This window comes from Triturus cristatus, chromosome 2_1 (assembly GCF_964204655.1).
Source record: "Triturus cristatus chromosome 2_1, aTriCri1.1, whole genome shotgun sequence".
Taxonomy (NCBI): domain Eukaryota; kingdom Metazoa; phylum Chordata; class Amphibia; order Caudata; family Salamandridae; genus Triturus; species Triturus cristatus.
Window position 1 is genome coordinate 80740091 of NC_140581.1, and position 14863 is coordinate 80754953.

Below are 14863 nucleotides of genomic sequence, written 5' to 3' on the forward strand. Positions count from 1 at the left end.
CCCTTACTCGAAACAAAACATTTAGACCCTTCCTGATAACCTGTTTCCGCTTAAGTTTCAACATTTTCAAAAAATCTTCAATTGGGGATAAATTGCGTTCTTCGATTGAAGCAACAGAGACAGACAATGGGTAGGAATTTGGAGCATTCTTTACTAGATCCTGATAAATTATGCCCCTCATAAAGTCCTTATTTGAGATTACACAGTGACAGAAATAATACATTTTATAGGATAGATGAAACAATTTAAGAGATAGGAGATTCAGCTCTAGACAAATCATTGAATGAGGGGTCAAAGTGCGGAGGTTGAAGAGAGAGCTCACGGGTTTATACATGATTTCCAACTTTTTAAGACTCTTCATTAAGTGGAATAGGAACACAGGTAAAAACTGTAATAAGTTTAGCATTCAAAGCTTAGATTGTTTGGTTAATTGCTCTTTAGTTACTGTGGATGATTTACATTTTAATTTTGCCAGATGCCGAGAAACTGTTAACTTGGTGTCCAATACAAAGCCTAGATAGTCATAAGGGTCGACAGACTCAGTTTGTTGCTGACCTAGCTTCCATTTAAAATTCCTTCTCAACTTCCCAAAGGAAAGGATTTTTGTATTTGTAATATTAACTGTAAAGCAACTTATCTGAATTCTTTCATTTAATTATTTCAACTGATTCTGAAGTCCCACTGGCTTTTGTGAGCCAATAGCACGGTTGTCAGCATAAGATAAATGACTTATCTGAGGATTTTCCAATTTTGGAGGAAAAAAGTTTGATTTAGGAACATAAGAGTAAATATCTGGAATATAGAGGGTAAAAAAGAAGTGATGCTAGAACCCACCCTTGTTTGAGTCCCTTTTCTACTATGACGTTTGGCGAAATGACAGATTTGTCCGACAGCTTCGCTCGCCTGCAGCCATGTATTGGAACATAAAGGAATTACAAAGTGTAACAAAGAAATAAGCTTGGTCAACACATGGTTTTTACTTTGTTGAATGCAGCAGAATTGTTGACAAAGAAAACATATAATGACCTTTTCTTATATAGCACCTTGCCAGCAAGGAGTGTTTATGCAGTTATCTTTTGTTCTACATCCGGGTCTAAAACCAGCCTGGAAGTCTGACAAAAGATTGTTATTAGTTACCCAGTCAGCAGATATTTTGAAACTAATTTCCCTTCTGCATCCAAAAGGGCTATGAGGCGGAACTTAGCTGGATTGCTTTTAGATCCTTTTAAACGAAGCCACTGAATAATTGATCCTTGCCAGGAACCCGGTACCTGTTCAGATGAAAGAACGTGGATAAATAAGAGCTTCAAAATACTGATTACAGGAATATAGAGATGAAGAGTTTACTATATAGAAATTTGTTCAAAGTTTATTTTTTATTGTTCTTTTTGTGGGTTGGATCCATACTTATTTATTTTGGGTAATCGATTGCTCTCCTTATAATTACAGAGTATGTCAGAGAGGTGACTGACCGAAAAGGCCTCAAGCCAAGCACAGGGCCAGGTCATCAAAATGAAGTTTTTTTAATGATATCAATGTCCGTGGCTTTAGAGTTGATATGTGGGTCCTTCCTCCCACAAACAGAGTCTGTGGCATCTTAGTGTTCTATGCCTGTTGCTATGTACTATAGAATGTTATGATGTAAATAGCAGAGTCTGTTCATTGTTAGCTGAGGACTGTAACCTGAAGCAGCTGCTTGTAGTTGCTGTCCGTGGATGGGATCCTTTCTTAGGAATAAACCTACTATCAACATGAATATGGTGTACCCTCTTTATTACACTTGGCGACGAGGATGGCTATGGAAGGATCTCAACACTAAAGCAAGAAGGACTTTCATTTGATCAAGATTTGTTCTTCTACTTATCAAAGGTACTGTTTAAAAAGTTTTTTTTAAAAACAAGAAGAAGGGAGGAAAATCTTTCCGCTAATGTAATTTCTGGCCGTTAGACTTGCTTCTCTGTTAATTGTGTGAGAGGCTGGACTCCTGCGAAGCACCGCTTCTAATGCGCTTTATAAATCGTCATACTATTTGATGAAATGCACCCCTGTTAAACATCGCTCCTGTTGTGCTTGACATCGTGGTATCCTATCAAGAGCAATCTTTCCTTCGCTTAACACGGCCTTTGGTAACGGTTGGTCAATGGAGGAGTGAAACGATATTGTTTTCCATTGAATCTACACGCGCCTTACCTTGGAACTCCAACACTTGGCGCTCGAGCGGCGTTCTTCTTGGCATGCGCTGCGGGTGATTGTGGCTGGCAGAGGTTGACTGACGTTCTCTTTATTCGGCCCCATTCTTCTCAACACTGTTCGAGCCGTGTCTCCCCTGGGCTTCACTTCCATTGTTGCTTCACGCTTAACACGTCACTCCGTCACGAAGCATCCGTTGTCACGGCGACCTTCACGCTTCATACGTCGACGTGACGGCCATTTTGGGAAACTGCATAACAACGCTATGAATTTACTTTAATTGGTGCAAATGACGAAACGTTGCTCTGGGATACAACGAAGCGGACGCTAGCATCATACTTCAACTACACAGGTTCTTCCTTGTGTGTCATACCAGTGATACACACACTATTGATTCAATGAAGCGGACGCTGGTGTTCTACTTCAATTTCTCTGCCTAACACCACAGGTATTTCCTCGTGTGTCACACCAGTGATACACACACTTTCAATTAACACAACATTACTCTTCAACAGTGACACACTCACTTAAGCGGTAAGCCAGTGGTGGAATAAGAAATATTATTAATCCTCATCGTTACATTGTGTGTCCAGACGGTGACACACACACTTTGCGAGTTACTACCACAGTACAATTATTTACTTCATAGATTTTGGGGTATATCTGATGTGTAATGCTTAGTTAAGCATTCTGAGTGTCTCAATAATTTTCATTTTGTTAACATTTCTTATACAGCATGCAGAATGTAACTGCACCTCCGTTTTTCTTGTCATCTCCTGGGGACCCACCCATTAGATGGCAAAAATGGCGCAAGGTGTTTGAGCGATATGCTAGGGTATGTGGGGCTTCGTTAGGTCCGGAAAGGAAAACAGCGTTACTACTTCATTGCTTAGGCTCAGAACGTCAAGACGTGTTTGACCATCTTCCTGAGCTTGACGATCGTACCCTCAATGAATATGAGATATGCATGGCAAAATTGGACAAACACTACTTGCCAAAGGTCAGCACAATACTAGAGAGGTACCATTTTGGTCGCAGATCGCAATTAGACGAAGAGAGCATTGAAAATTATATAACTTCTCTTAGGAAGCTAGCCTCCTCTTGTAAATTTGGTGCCACTCTAGATGAGCGAATACGAGATCAATTTATGTTGGGCTGCAACATTGAAAAAGTTAGAGAAGAGCTATGGCAGAAGGATGAACCGACACTAGATGATGTGGTAGTCATCGCTAAAAGGATTGAACATTCAATAAAATGTGTAGATGTTATTAAGAAAAATGGTGATGTTAAAGGGAAAAGTTCAGTCCAAGCAATCAAAAGTAACATGAAAGAAGAGGTAGAACACAAAGAGGTCAAGAAGAGAGGAGTATTCCATGAGCCACAGAGTAAATTCAACTTGTCTCTAGTCAAATGCTTTCGCTGTGGGAAAATGGGTCACTTTGCTAATGATAAACATTGTCCCGGTTGGAAAGCCACCTGCACCAAATGTAAGAGGAAGGGACATTTATCCATAGCATGTAAAGGGAAAAATTATAAAGGCAAGATCAATGAAGTTGATTATGATGTGGGTGATGATTTTATAACTTTTGAAGATGTAGACTGCGGTCAAATTCAAGTTCAAGTCATACAAAATGGGGAAAGTAAAAATTGTCCGACGGATGAGATTCTTGTTGAAGGGAAACCAACTAGAGTCCTTTTCGATTCTGGGGCCAAAATCACCATAATATCAAAGGCATTCTATCTCAAAGAGATGAAACATAAAACTAAGGTTTTTCATCCAGACATTAGACCGTATGCCTATGGTGGTGAACCAATACACTTATTTGGCTATTTCTGGGGTCTAATAGATTACAAGAACAGGCTAACTAAAGCAAAAGTGTACATTTCACAAAAGGGTGATAGCATACTAAGTTGGTTTCACCAAAAAGATTTGGGAGTGATATTAGATCCTAATTCCTCACCATCTATCATTCTAAAAGAAAATTTCCAATCTAAGTCTATCTCAAGCATCCATCAAATTTCTGACAATGAATTCTCACACATGTTGAGAGAGAAATTCCCTAATGTTTTTTGTACTAATTTAGGTTGTCTCAGAGGTTACGTTCACCACATTCGCTTGGTCAAGGATGCGAAACCTGTTTGTTGTAAAGTACGCAATGTCCCTGTTGCTGTTAGGGATAAGGTTAAAACTGAGTTGGTGAGACTTAAAGCAGAGGGGGTTATTGAGGAAGTTGAGGCAACGCAATGGGTTGCTCCGGTAGTGGCTGCACTTAAACCTGATGGCTCTCTCCGTTTGTGTGTGGACCTCAGAGAATTGAATAAGAGTGTAATTGTTGATCGGTTTCCTTTACCAAAAATAGCTGACATGTTAATGTTGTTAAAAGGGGCAAGAGTGTTCAGCACACTAGATCTGAGATCAGCATATCATCAGATCAGATTAGATGAAGACTCAAAAGATCTGACTGCTTTTGTTACTCCTCATGGAACATACAGGTTTCTTAGGCTTCCGTTTGGTTTGGTATCAGCTGCGTCTGTGTTTCAGAGGGCTTTGGAGAATGTGTTGGAAGGCCTAAGTGGCGTCAGAATTTATCAGGATGACATATTGATCTTTGGAGTGGACAATAAGGAACATGATACGAGACTCTTAGAGGTGTTGAACAGACTTAATGATTTTAGATTGACTGTTAAGATTGAAAAATGTAAATTTAGGAGAAATTCAATTGATTATCTTGGTCACACTATCTCGGAAGGTGGTGTATTACCGAAAGAGGGTTTAATCACCTCGATACAGAAAATGGCCTCTCCAACTAATAAGGAGGAATTGATGAGTTTTTTGGGTATGGCAGAATATTATAGTAAGTTTGTTCAAGATTTTGCCTCGTTGTGTGTGAATATGAGAGCTTTATTGCGCAAGGGTTGTGAGTTTGTTTGGAATGAGGCGTGTGAAAAGGAGTTTTGCTTTCTTAAAGAAAAGTTAAACTCAGCCCCCAAGTTAAGCAGCTTTGACCCTGACAAAAAATCGATTCTAATAACTGATGCCAGTCTGAAAGGGCTGGGAGCAGTTCTTCTTCAAAGGACAGGTGGCAAGGATGACGTTATTCTATTTTTGTCAAGGAGTTTAAGGGGCGCAGAACAGAGATACTCCGTAGTGGAAAGAGAGGCTCTAGCAATTTACTGGTCTGTGAAGAAACTCAAGAACTTGCTGTGGGGTAGTGTTTTTGAAGTTAGGACGGATCACAAGCCGCTGTGCGAAATTTTCAAGAAAAAGGGCATTGATGCTGTCTCTAGTAGAATCACTAAATGGGTTGTAGGTTTACAAGACTATAATTTTGACATCAAGTATCTTCCTGGCGTAGAGAACAAAGTGGCTGATGCACTTTCTCGCCTTGTGCTTAAAGATGAAGTAGAGGATGAAAATGAGAATGAGCAAGATGCGGAATTAGTGTGTGTTATTGAAGAAAACATCGTTGACAAAGTAAGATGGGAGGAAGCTCTTCAGGCTGACGGTGATTTAAGGAAAGTTCTGGAGTGTATTAATGCAGGCTGGAGAGTTAAACCTAAAGGCAATGAGATCTTAGAGAGGTTTTGGCATGTTAAGGACCAACTGTCGGAACAGAATGGTCTCCTTGTTAGAGGCATGAGACTTGTCCCTCCAAGTTCCATTAGGGAAGAGCTAATTTCATTGGCACACATAGGACATTTAGGAATTTCCAAAACAAAGGAAAGACTGAGATTAGCCTATTGGTGGCCCGGAATGGATTTACAGATTGAAAGGAAGATTAGGGACTGTATGGATTGTGCGTTAAGTGAGAGAGTGGCCAAACCTAAGGTACAGCCCATGGTCATAAGAGATCGTCCGGATGGACCCTGGAAAGAGGTAGGGTTAGACATCGTTGGTCCCATTTGTCATGCTAGTACAGAGTGGTATATACTGGTTCTTGTTGATTTTTATTCCAGGTGGCCAGAAATAGCTATCACACATGGAATTGAAACGAAACATGTCATATTGTTCCTTGAAAAGCTCATTGCTAGGGAAGGAATACCTGGCTGCATTCTTACGGACAATGGTGTCCAATTAGTTTCTAAAGAAATGGAAATATTCTTGTCAAAACATGGCATTAGACATAAAAAATCCTCACTGTATCACCCAGAAACGAATGGTATGGTTGAGAGGTTTAATCGTGTGCTCAAGGAAACCATTGAAATGGCTAAGTCGTCTAATGTAGACTGGCGTCCGGAAGTTAGGAAGAAGGTAGAAGTCTATAGGTTGTCACCACATGCTGTCACCAAGAGGACGCCTTTTGAGCTCTTTAGAGGTAGGTGTGCCAATACCATTGTTACTCCCCCATGGGTTAATGATATGCAACCAGGCAGATTTAGTGAAAATGAGAAAAGTGATTGGCGACTGGCAGAATCAAAGAATATTGAATATAGGAAAAAAGTTCATGATTTAAGGAAAAATGTGAAAGAGACAGTGGTCAAGGTAGGAGATTGGGTTTTAATAAAAAATCCTTCAAATAAAAAGGGTGCTACAGCATTCTTGAAGCCAATTCAAGTCATTAAGATTTTCAACAATGCTGTTAAGACTGCTGATCACCGCATTTGGAATTTGAACAGGGTGGTGGTGGTTAGAAAAGAGTTTGCTTCTAAGTCTAACCAAGCCCCTAGCATGTCTGATCCAACTCACAATGCACCCAATGTAATTCGGAAGTCCTCCAGGGTTTCTCGTTCTCCAAAGTATTTAGATGATTTTGTCAAGTAAGTTATACCAGTTTGCTTTCCTGTTTTACTGTAAGTATGTTCTTACACTATGTAGTTTACTTTGTTCTTTTACAAATGTACATTTGTTTTGTTATTTATTAGGAAGGGAGATGTGTGGCATCTTAGTGTTCTATGCCTGTTGCTATGTACTATAGAATGTTATGATGTAAATAGCAGAGTCTGTTCATTGTTAGCTGAGGACTGTAACCTGAAGCAGCTGCTTGTAGTTGCTGTCCGTGGATGGGATCCTTTCTTAGGAATAAACCTACTATCAACATGAATATGGTGTACCCTCTTTATTACAGAGTCACTCTGAACTAGAAGTGTTTAAGATGGGAGTCGGTTGAATTCTATGTATTTCTGCCCTGGTTATCAAAGGCCGTTGTTCCACTTCCGAGTAGTGCGTCAGTTTTGCTGCACCGGCCATAGTTGTACTGTGTATTCCAACTGTTCCTATAACTTCTGCAGAAATGGAGTGATTGACCTGTTGCCTTAAACTTGCCGATTGTGGGGATGCAAGCTCCAAAAAAGGCCTTCTTTTCTGTTTGTACAACGAGGGAATCCATTTGGAATTGTCGGTTTCCCTGCAGTATTCTGACTACTATCTGTGCTGTAATATATATATTTTTTTTAACAGCATTGGTCGGTTAAGACAGGTAAGTGACGTAATGTCATCTCCCCTTAACACTGGAGTAGATGGAGAGAAAAACAGTTGGAGCTCGCGATCTTTAAAGCCCCCATGTCTAGATGCTCCAAATGTTCTTCGGCAGCTCGGCCAATTTTGACACCACCTCCCCCTCCTCCCCCCAACCCCGGTATGCAAGTGTGTGTGTGTGTGTGGGGGGGGGGGGGGGGTAAGGAGGGGGCAGGGGGAGCTAAGGTTTTACCTGGTGGGCTTTTCTGGAGTTTGAGTCTTAAGCTTTGGGGTCTGTTTTATGTTGTATTGCGCAATCTTGATGGGTTTTCATTTTATTCCACAATGGGGTAATAATGGGAGGTAATGAAGACATTAATCAGACACCAATGGTGGTGTTGAATCCTGAGGGCCATATTTTATTTCCTTAAGGCTTTTGCCTAGTTCCTTAGATTTAAAATAATCTGCCCCCGAATCTTAATCAGCTCAAGCATTAACACATTTCGAAATGATTATGACAGAGTGATAGGATAAGCTGGACCCCTTAAGTCGAAGTTAAACAAGACTGGGTGGTAAAGCACTGGGGCTGCGCCACAGTCAAAGCAATGAAACTCAGGAGCTAGACGTGCTCCAAATACAGCAGAAGGTCTCAAACTGGATCCAAAGTAGACGAGCTCCAGATACAGCAGAAGTTCTCAAACTGGATCCAAAGTAGACGAGCTCCAGATACAGCATGTCTCAAACTGGATCCAAAGTAGACGAGCTCAGAATACAGCAGAAGGTCTCAAACTGGAGCCAAAGTGGACGAGCTCCAGATACAGCAGAAGGTCTCAAGCTGGATCCAAAGTAGACATGCTACAGATACAGCAGTAGGTCTCAAACTGAACCCAAAGTAGACACACTCCAGATACAGCAGAAGGTCTCAAACTGAAGCAGTCGCACGTCCCAGCCCTTGGAGCAACAGGGTAAGCGACCGCTGCAGCAAGGGAAAAGGGGGAGACTTCATAGTTGCGGCAGGGCAGACGGGAGCCTGCGGTAGGGACAGCCAGGAGCCCGCGGTAGGGACAGCCAGGAGCCCACGGTAGGGACAGCCAGGAGCCCGCGGTAGGGACAGCCAGGAGCCTGCGGTAGGACAGCCAGGAGCCTGCGGTAGGACAGCCAGGAGCCTGCGGTAGGTAATCAATCTGAAAATAATTCCTCGAGGGCACACAATTCATTTTTATTTATCTGCACCGGTACAAAAGGAGGCCAATGGAAAGCACTGTTACCCAGAGCAAAGCTATGGGGGACGATCAGTTCAAGGCTCCGTCCATCACATTTGATGCTTTGCTCATTGAGTCTACATCAAACCAGTATCTTTATACCTGGGTCGTGGAGTTCCTGTAACAGTGGCTCAAGCTTCACTTCTCTGATGGGGTCCAAAAAGATCAAAGGTAGTCTGGGATCACTCAAGTATTGGTTCAGGCCTAGCTGTTCAGGTTAAGTGTAAGACCACATCTAACTGCATACTTCCTGCTTCACGTAGCACAATAAGCAAAAAAGAAACAAAATGGTGGCGGAAAAAATCGAGCATTGGCAAAACCAATAAGTCTCGCCTATGTGAGTCCTTTTGGCTTTGTTTGGAGTGCAGTGCAATGGAGTGGCATTGTGTGGTGTAGAGGGGAGTGGCACTGCGTGGAGTGGCATAGTGTAACTTGGAGTGGCACTGCATGGCGTGGCATTCAGTGGAGTGGAATGACATGTGCGGAGTTGCACTCTGTGGAGTGGAGTCGAGTGACATTATACAGCCTGGAGTCGTATTGTGTGGAGTAGACTATGAGGAGTGGAGTGGTATTGCGTGGCATGGAATTGCACTGCGTGGAATGGATCTGAGTGGCATGGAGTGGCATTGTGTGGCACAGAGTTCCATTTTGTGGAGTGAAGCAGAGTGGAGGGGCAATGTGTAGAGTGGAGTGGAATTGTGCAGAATGGAGTGGCAATGTGTAGTGTGGAGTAGAGTGGATTGGAAAGGAATTATATGGATTAGAGTGGGACTGTGCAGCGTGGAGTGGGACTGTGCAGCGTGGAGTGGGACTGTGCAGGGTGGAGTGGGACTGTGCAGCGTGGAGTGGGACTGTGCAGCGTGGAGTGGGACTGTGAGGTTCATCAATAGGGTATGTTCATCCTGTCCAACAAAACACTGGGAATTAGTGTCTCCTGGATGATACCATGATCCGTATCTAATTTCTCAATCTATGTTCATCACAAAAAAGGCTTTTTTGGGACGGGTTGAACATACCCTAATGATGGACCTCACTGAGGATCACGATGTCCATTTGATTAAACCACTTACTCAACTCAGTTTATGAATTCCTTGAATTGATCTGGTTAGATCTTCACACTCCGTGTATAAGAAATGTAAATAATTTTGATCCCTGGCGTAGTTCAAAATGTTATTGAACGAAAGAAACACGCTGGCTGGACTTTATGTATCGACAGTTGATTTTATGGCACAAAAGAATAGAAATATCTTAAAAGTTTACTGAGAATTTGTGGACTATCATATTTCCAGGAGCACCATTCCACTTTGATTTCTGCTGGGCAGTGGTACCAAGTTACGGCAGGTACTGGAATAGACATGCAAGGGACCCAAATTGATTGGAACTTTGTAAGGTGCGGTCTTCAGAGTCCGCTGTTGGCATCTCTCTGTTCATTTTAGAGGAAGCCTTAGGCAGTCAGTAGTTTAGAGCAGCATTCTGTGAGGGTACTGTTGTTTACCATTGTAGTACTGCTGAACTCCAACTAGGTAACCAAGTCACTGCACTTGGAGGCTCAACTCTAGGCGTCGTCATGTTAAGCCAAGCCAAGAATATCACGCTAGACGTTTCTAAGGGTTAGAACCTCAAAAAATAACTAATGAACGTTCTACATACACACAATACACGGATTGGTCACGTATCTCCAAAGAAGAACAGTCCGTTCACAAGCAACTGCCTTTTACTGTTTTCAGCACTCTGAGGTGTGATTGTGTGTGTGTGTGTGTGTGTGTGCCCCCACTGTGGCGTACTGTGCTCTTTAAAGTCATGGGATATACGGTGATTTAGGTCGCTTTTTATGCCTTATGTCTGCATTGAGGTCCTAAGGGATGTCGTTTTGATTCTCGCATGACCTGGTGTTATAATGTATGATTCTTGCGGTATAGTACATTTTTTACTTATACGCCTTTCTATTTCACATGTGTTGCATATGTGTTTAAAAAACAATGTCTAGTTTCTACATGGCGTCAAGTCAATCACCACTGTGTTCTGTTTTCAGACAGCTAGCTGGGAGATCAAGCCACCGCCCGTGGAGACTCAACCTTTGTGTGTTATTTGGATACAGCTAGTAAATCAGCGTGTGAGCAGAAAAACTTTAAACATCGTACAAAACGGAATATAGCGGTGGAAGCAGTAAAACTCGCACATCAAGAGCCAGCGTCTCATGTATAACCCCCTTCCATTCTATGTCTTCAGTACACCTTAATCTCCTACAATATGGCGAGTGCAGCCTCCCTCTACTCCAAGTAGCATGCTTTGGCCCTTTAATGGCAATCTTACGCAAATTCCTAAAGAGGTTTTAGCATCAGACATCTTAATATAATACAAATGAAAACATACCAGTTGCCCCAATGAAAGGTAAAACACTGCCCCTTGCCTCTGACTCATCAAAAAACGTAATTACATATGAAAGGGTGCATTTTGAGGCTCGTGGATACAGCAAGTAATAACTGCCGCGCTGCACACTGAACTTAAGCGCCCGCCCAATACAAGTCACTTTTAACTGAACCAGAGACGTGCATTTTATTGCCTGCATGTCCAGAAACATATGGAACAATTAGCCACTTTTTTACCCGATCAATAAATCTGACCGGGAAGCCAGTGTCCTAATCCCTCAACTTTCAGAATGAAGGTTTCTGGCCAGAAAATCCCAAATTAAAGTAACATCGCTCCTAGCTAAGGTAAAGCTGAAATCATAAGAGGAGGGTAGCCCTTTATTTTTATTGGTTTGAGAGATCTGACAACAGTACAAATCTACTAAGCATAAAATATATTTTAAGATTATAACAGTGTCTCTGCAGCCTAACAATTAATTACAATGTTTGGTGTATATTCTTGTACTTAATACATTATATTTTGGATTGTTGGTTTCAAGTTTGCTTGGTTTTTAGGTCTCGCCTAGCAAGCGCAGTCTCTTCGACACATTCTGTATTCAGGATATGAGCATAAAGCTACACCCACTTTCCGCCCATCTTTTTAATTGGCGCCTGTCCTTTGTAAATGGTGGCTTTTCATTGGTCAATAGGCTTATTAGTCCCTCCTTAGTACCGCCTTGTCTCTTCCTGTAACCTCCAATAAGGACACCCCCTGTTACAGGTGTTGTCACTCCCTAGGTTTTAATTACAGCCTCAAGGCACTATTTTCTTAAAACAATTCAGGCAGAACACACGATTGGTCCTAAGCTAGGCTGGCAGTGGTTACTACACTCACTAGAACATCTCACATTTATACGGGGCAGTCTATAAATTTCCCTTCATCAGCTCCACACAGAGTACAACCTAATCCCAAAATTAATGTAATAATTCTTTTGTCACATTTCAAAGCTACTAATTGTATTTATGTACATAGCTATTTGATTGTGCTTGTAGTTCTGTCTTGCATGCAATGCACTATGGGTAGGGTGGATTTACCATATCTTATGCAGGGTTCAGTACCATGTGAGACCAAAAGAGGTGCCCTTTTGGCCACATATGGCACTGCACCATGCAACATGGCTAGGTAAAAAACAAGCATTTACAATGCAATGGTCTCGGCATTGGTAAATTTAGAGCTATTGGCATTGCTCATGACATTATTTTTGTTTATGTTTTTAAAACATTTAAAGAAACGGCATTGTTATGAGCAATGACCATAGCTCTAACTTTAACAATGCCGATACAGTTGCATTGTAAATGCTTGTTGTGCCTTGTTATCGCGGACACACATACGGATCTGGCATCTCGCGCATTTTGTAATTATTCAGTAACATACCATCACCAATCGCATAAGACGCTAGGTAAAACAAGCGTTGGTTGCTAATTTATCACCTCACATCTCAGTGCCAATCTCTTAAGATCTGGGGGCAGCAGTCACAGCTATGCGGCAAACGGAGCACCGGCCCTGGGGCACTGATTGCAGGAAGGGTCGTGACTTTAAAAAAAAATGCTTGTGCTAAGCTTCTTTCGGGTTCTCCGCCCCTCGCTCCATGGCACTCAGATGAGAACTGTGCCTCCGCATAAACCCTCCCCTCCCCGCTCTATCTATGTGGGGCCGCACTTCCAGCTCTGCGCACAAGCTATAACTATAACAAAATAATGTATGATTGTATCACTGCCGAAGTTCCTGGTGCATTCGGCAAAGAAGGATCACGAGGCAAAACGATCACATCACATAGTCTAGCAAGACCAGGGTGGTGCAAGCTTCACTTCATTAGAGAAAACGCAAAACACATGTTGCAAGTGCAACACCAAGGGGGAGACTTTTGTTTGCTTTTTGACTAACTTGTATCTGTAATGGAGAGATAGTTTGGATGCGCCTATGGTGAAATGACTGTGCACACAACAGACATGCGTAATACTCCAAAACACTGCACGGATACAGTCCATGTTCACGCGCGAGGCACGCAGACCTACATACAGAAAGCTCTCAATACACAACCACGCTCACTGAACACAAACAGTTATTGCAATGCCATGGCACAAGTCCCAAAAAAAGGGGGGGGGGGCTAACTAAGTTAACATGCAAGTCACATCACGACGTGTGACGTCACTGCACGCGACATCGACTGTGATATCAAAGGAAGTGACATCACATCATCTGTAAAATAATTTTAAAAAATGAGCATTTAAATGGCTATTCGTGTAAATACTCACACATAACAATACAGCTGACATTCCTTGCAGTACAAGCTCTTATATTTAAGGACTGAACAAAGTGAAAAGCTTGCTTCCAAACCGGAGTGTCCCTTGAATGCTTGCTAAGTGATAACAAGCCTTTGTTTCCCCTCCACTGCGCTAGCTCCAGGGTGCTCCCACAAAAGGAGAACTGATGGCCTTTAAATTAGCCTTTTGTCTTGGGCTCAGCGGGTGGGGGGATCCACTGCACCCTGCACGTTGTTACCCCGCGGAAAGCAGTCAACAGCGCAGGCGATCCTGAATATGGCAAGGGGACAACTCACTAGAGCGCAACATCTTAGCAGGGGGGGGGGGGACGTCTACCCTCTACCAAACTTAGCAAAATTGGTACCTTAGTTAAAGTAACCCAGGTGCATTCGCTGTTCTTTATGTGTTAAAGACGCTGCTCTTGCCGGCGTTACTCATGTTATCGTCCCTGGATAGGTCGGGGTTGCTGTTTTCATCGCTACTAAGCTTCTGCTTCTTGCCCGGCATCTCGCTGTTTCCCGCCAGAGCCGCCCCGCTCTCGGACATGTTCCGCTTCCTAGATTGCCTCCCAGACTCGGTTCAACCAATGGCGGCCATGCAGCTGCTGCTGCAAACGCTAGCAGTCTATCGAAACAGAAATAAGACAACTGTTAACACTGTATGATACACCGCTTGTGTTAAGTATGTCTTTGTACTAAGGGTACGTACCACCTTGCCCGTCCCCGCTCTGAATTTAAGATCCAACCGCACTACGCTCCCCTCGCCCCCTCCCTCTTTCCTTTTCCAGTGCCTGGCGAATCTTCTGTCCAGCGATAGGGGGAAGGACTGGGGGGGAGGGGACGCAGCCACCCTGACATTCACAGCAGAAATGAAAGCACTGCTCGCGAACAAACACTTGGGAACAGCCTCGTGTAAAGGGCGCGACTCTGCTGACCCAATACATGCCATTCTTTTGAGTGCGTCCAGGATCACACGGGGCCGTCCCCCGCCACCCACCCAGAAACAGTAGGCTGCTAATGAGAGCGACGCTGCCCTTCTATGTAAATAATGCACGTCAAACAGTAGGGCACGTTTGACGTGAGTGATGACACTTCACGCCAAGCTGTATAGGCACTTACTCGGTGTCTGGAAATGGACGTATTTATATGTAAACATAAATAAAATGTGGCTTAGTGTACACAACGAATGTTTTGCTTGGATCATGAAACGTGATGCGCTCCGACGTCCAAAATGACAGGCAGCGCTATACAAAACCATAAATTAAACAAACATCAGCTACCCTGCGGTGTCACCTACCATTGCAGGCCCCTTACAAAGGTTTTTCAGACTTTTGCAGTTTTTAT

General features: G+C 42.9%; 1 protein-coding gene across 2 annotated transcripts in view; it reads right to left on the reverse strand.

Moving 5' to 3' along the window:
- Positions 1-14863, reverse strand: part of TESK1 (testis associated actin remodelling kinase 1) — a 500668-nt gene that overhangs the window by 287680 nt on the left and 198125 nt on the right. The window contains exon 1 of one of the 2 annotated variants that reach the window (XM_085628044.1): positions 13885-14054. The exons of the other annotated variant lie outside the window; for it this stretch is intronic. The gene's annotated coding sequence lies outside the window, so the exon portion shown is untranslated. Of the gene's footprint in view, positions 1-13884; positions 14055-14863 lie in introns of those variants that run through there. 2 annotated transcript variants of the gene reach the window in all.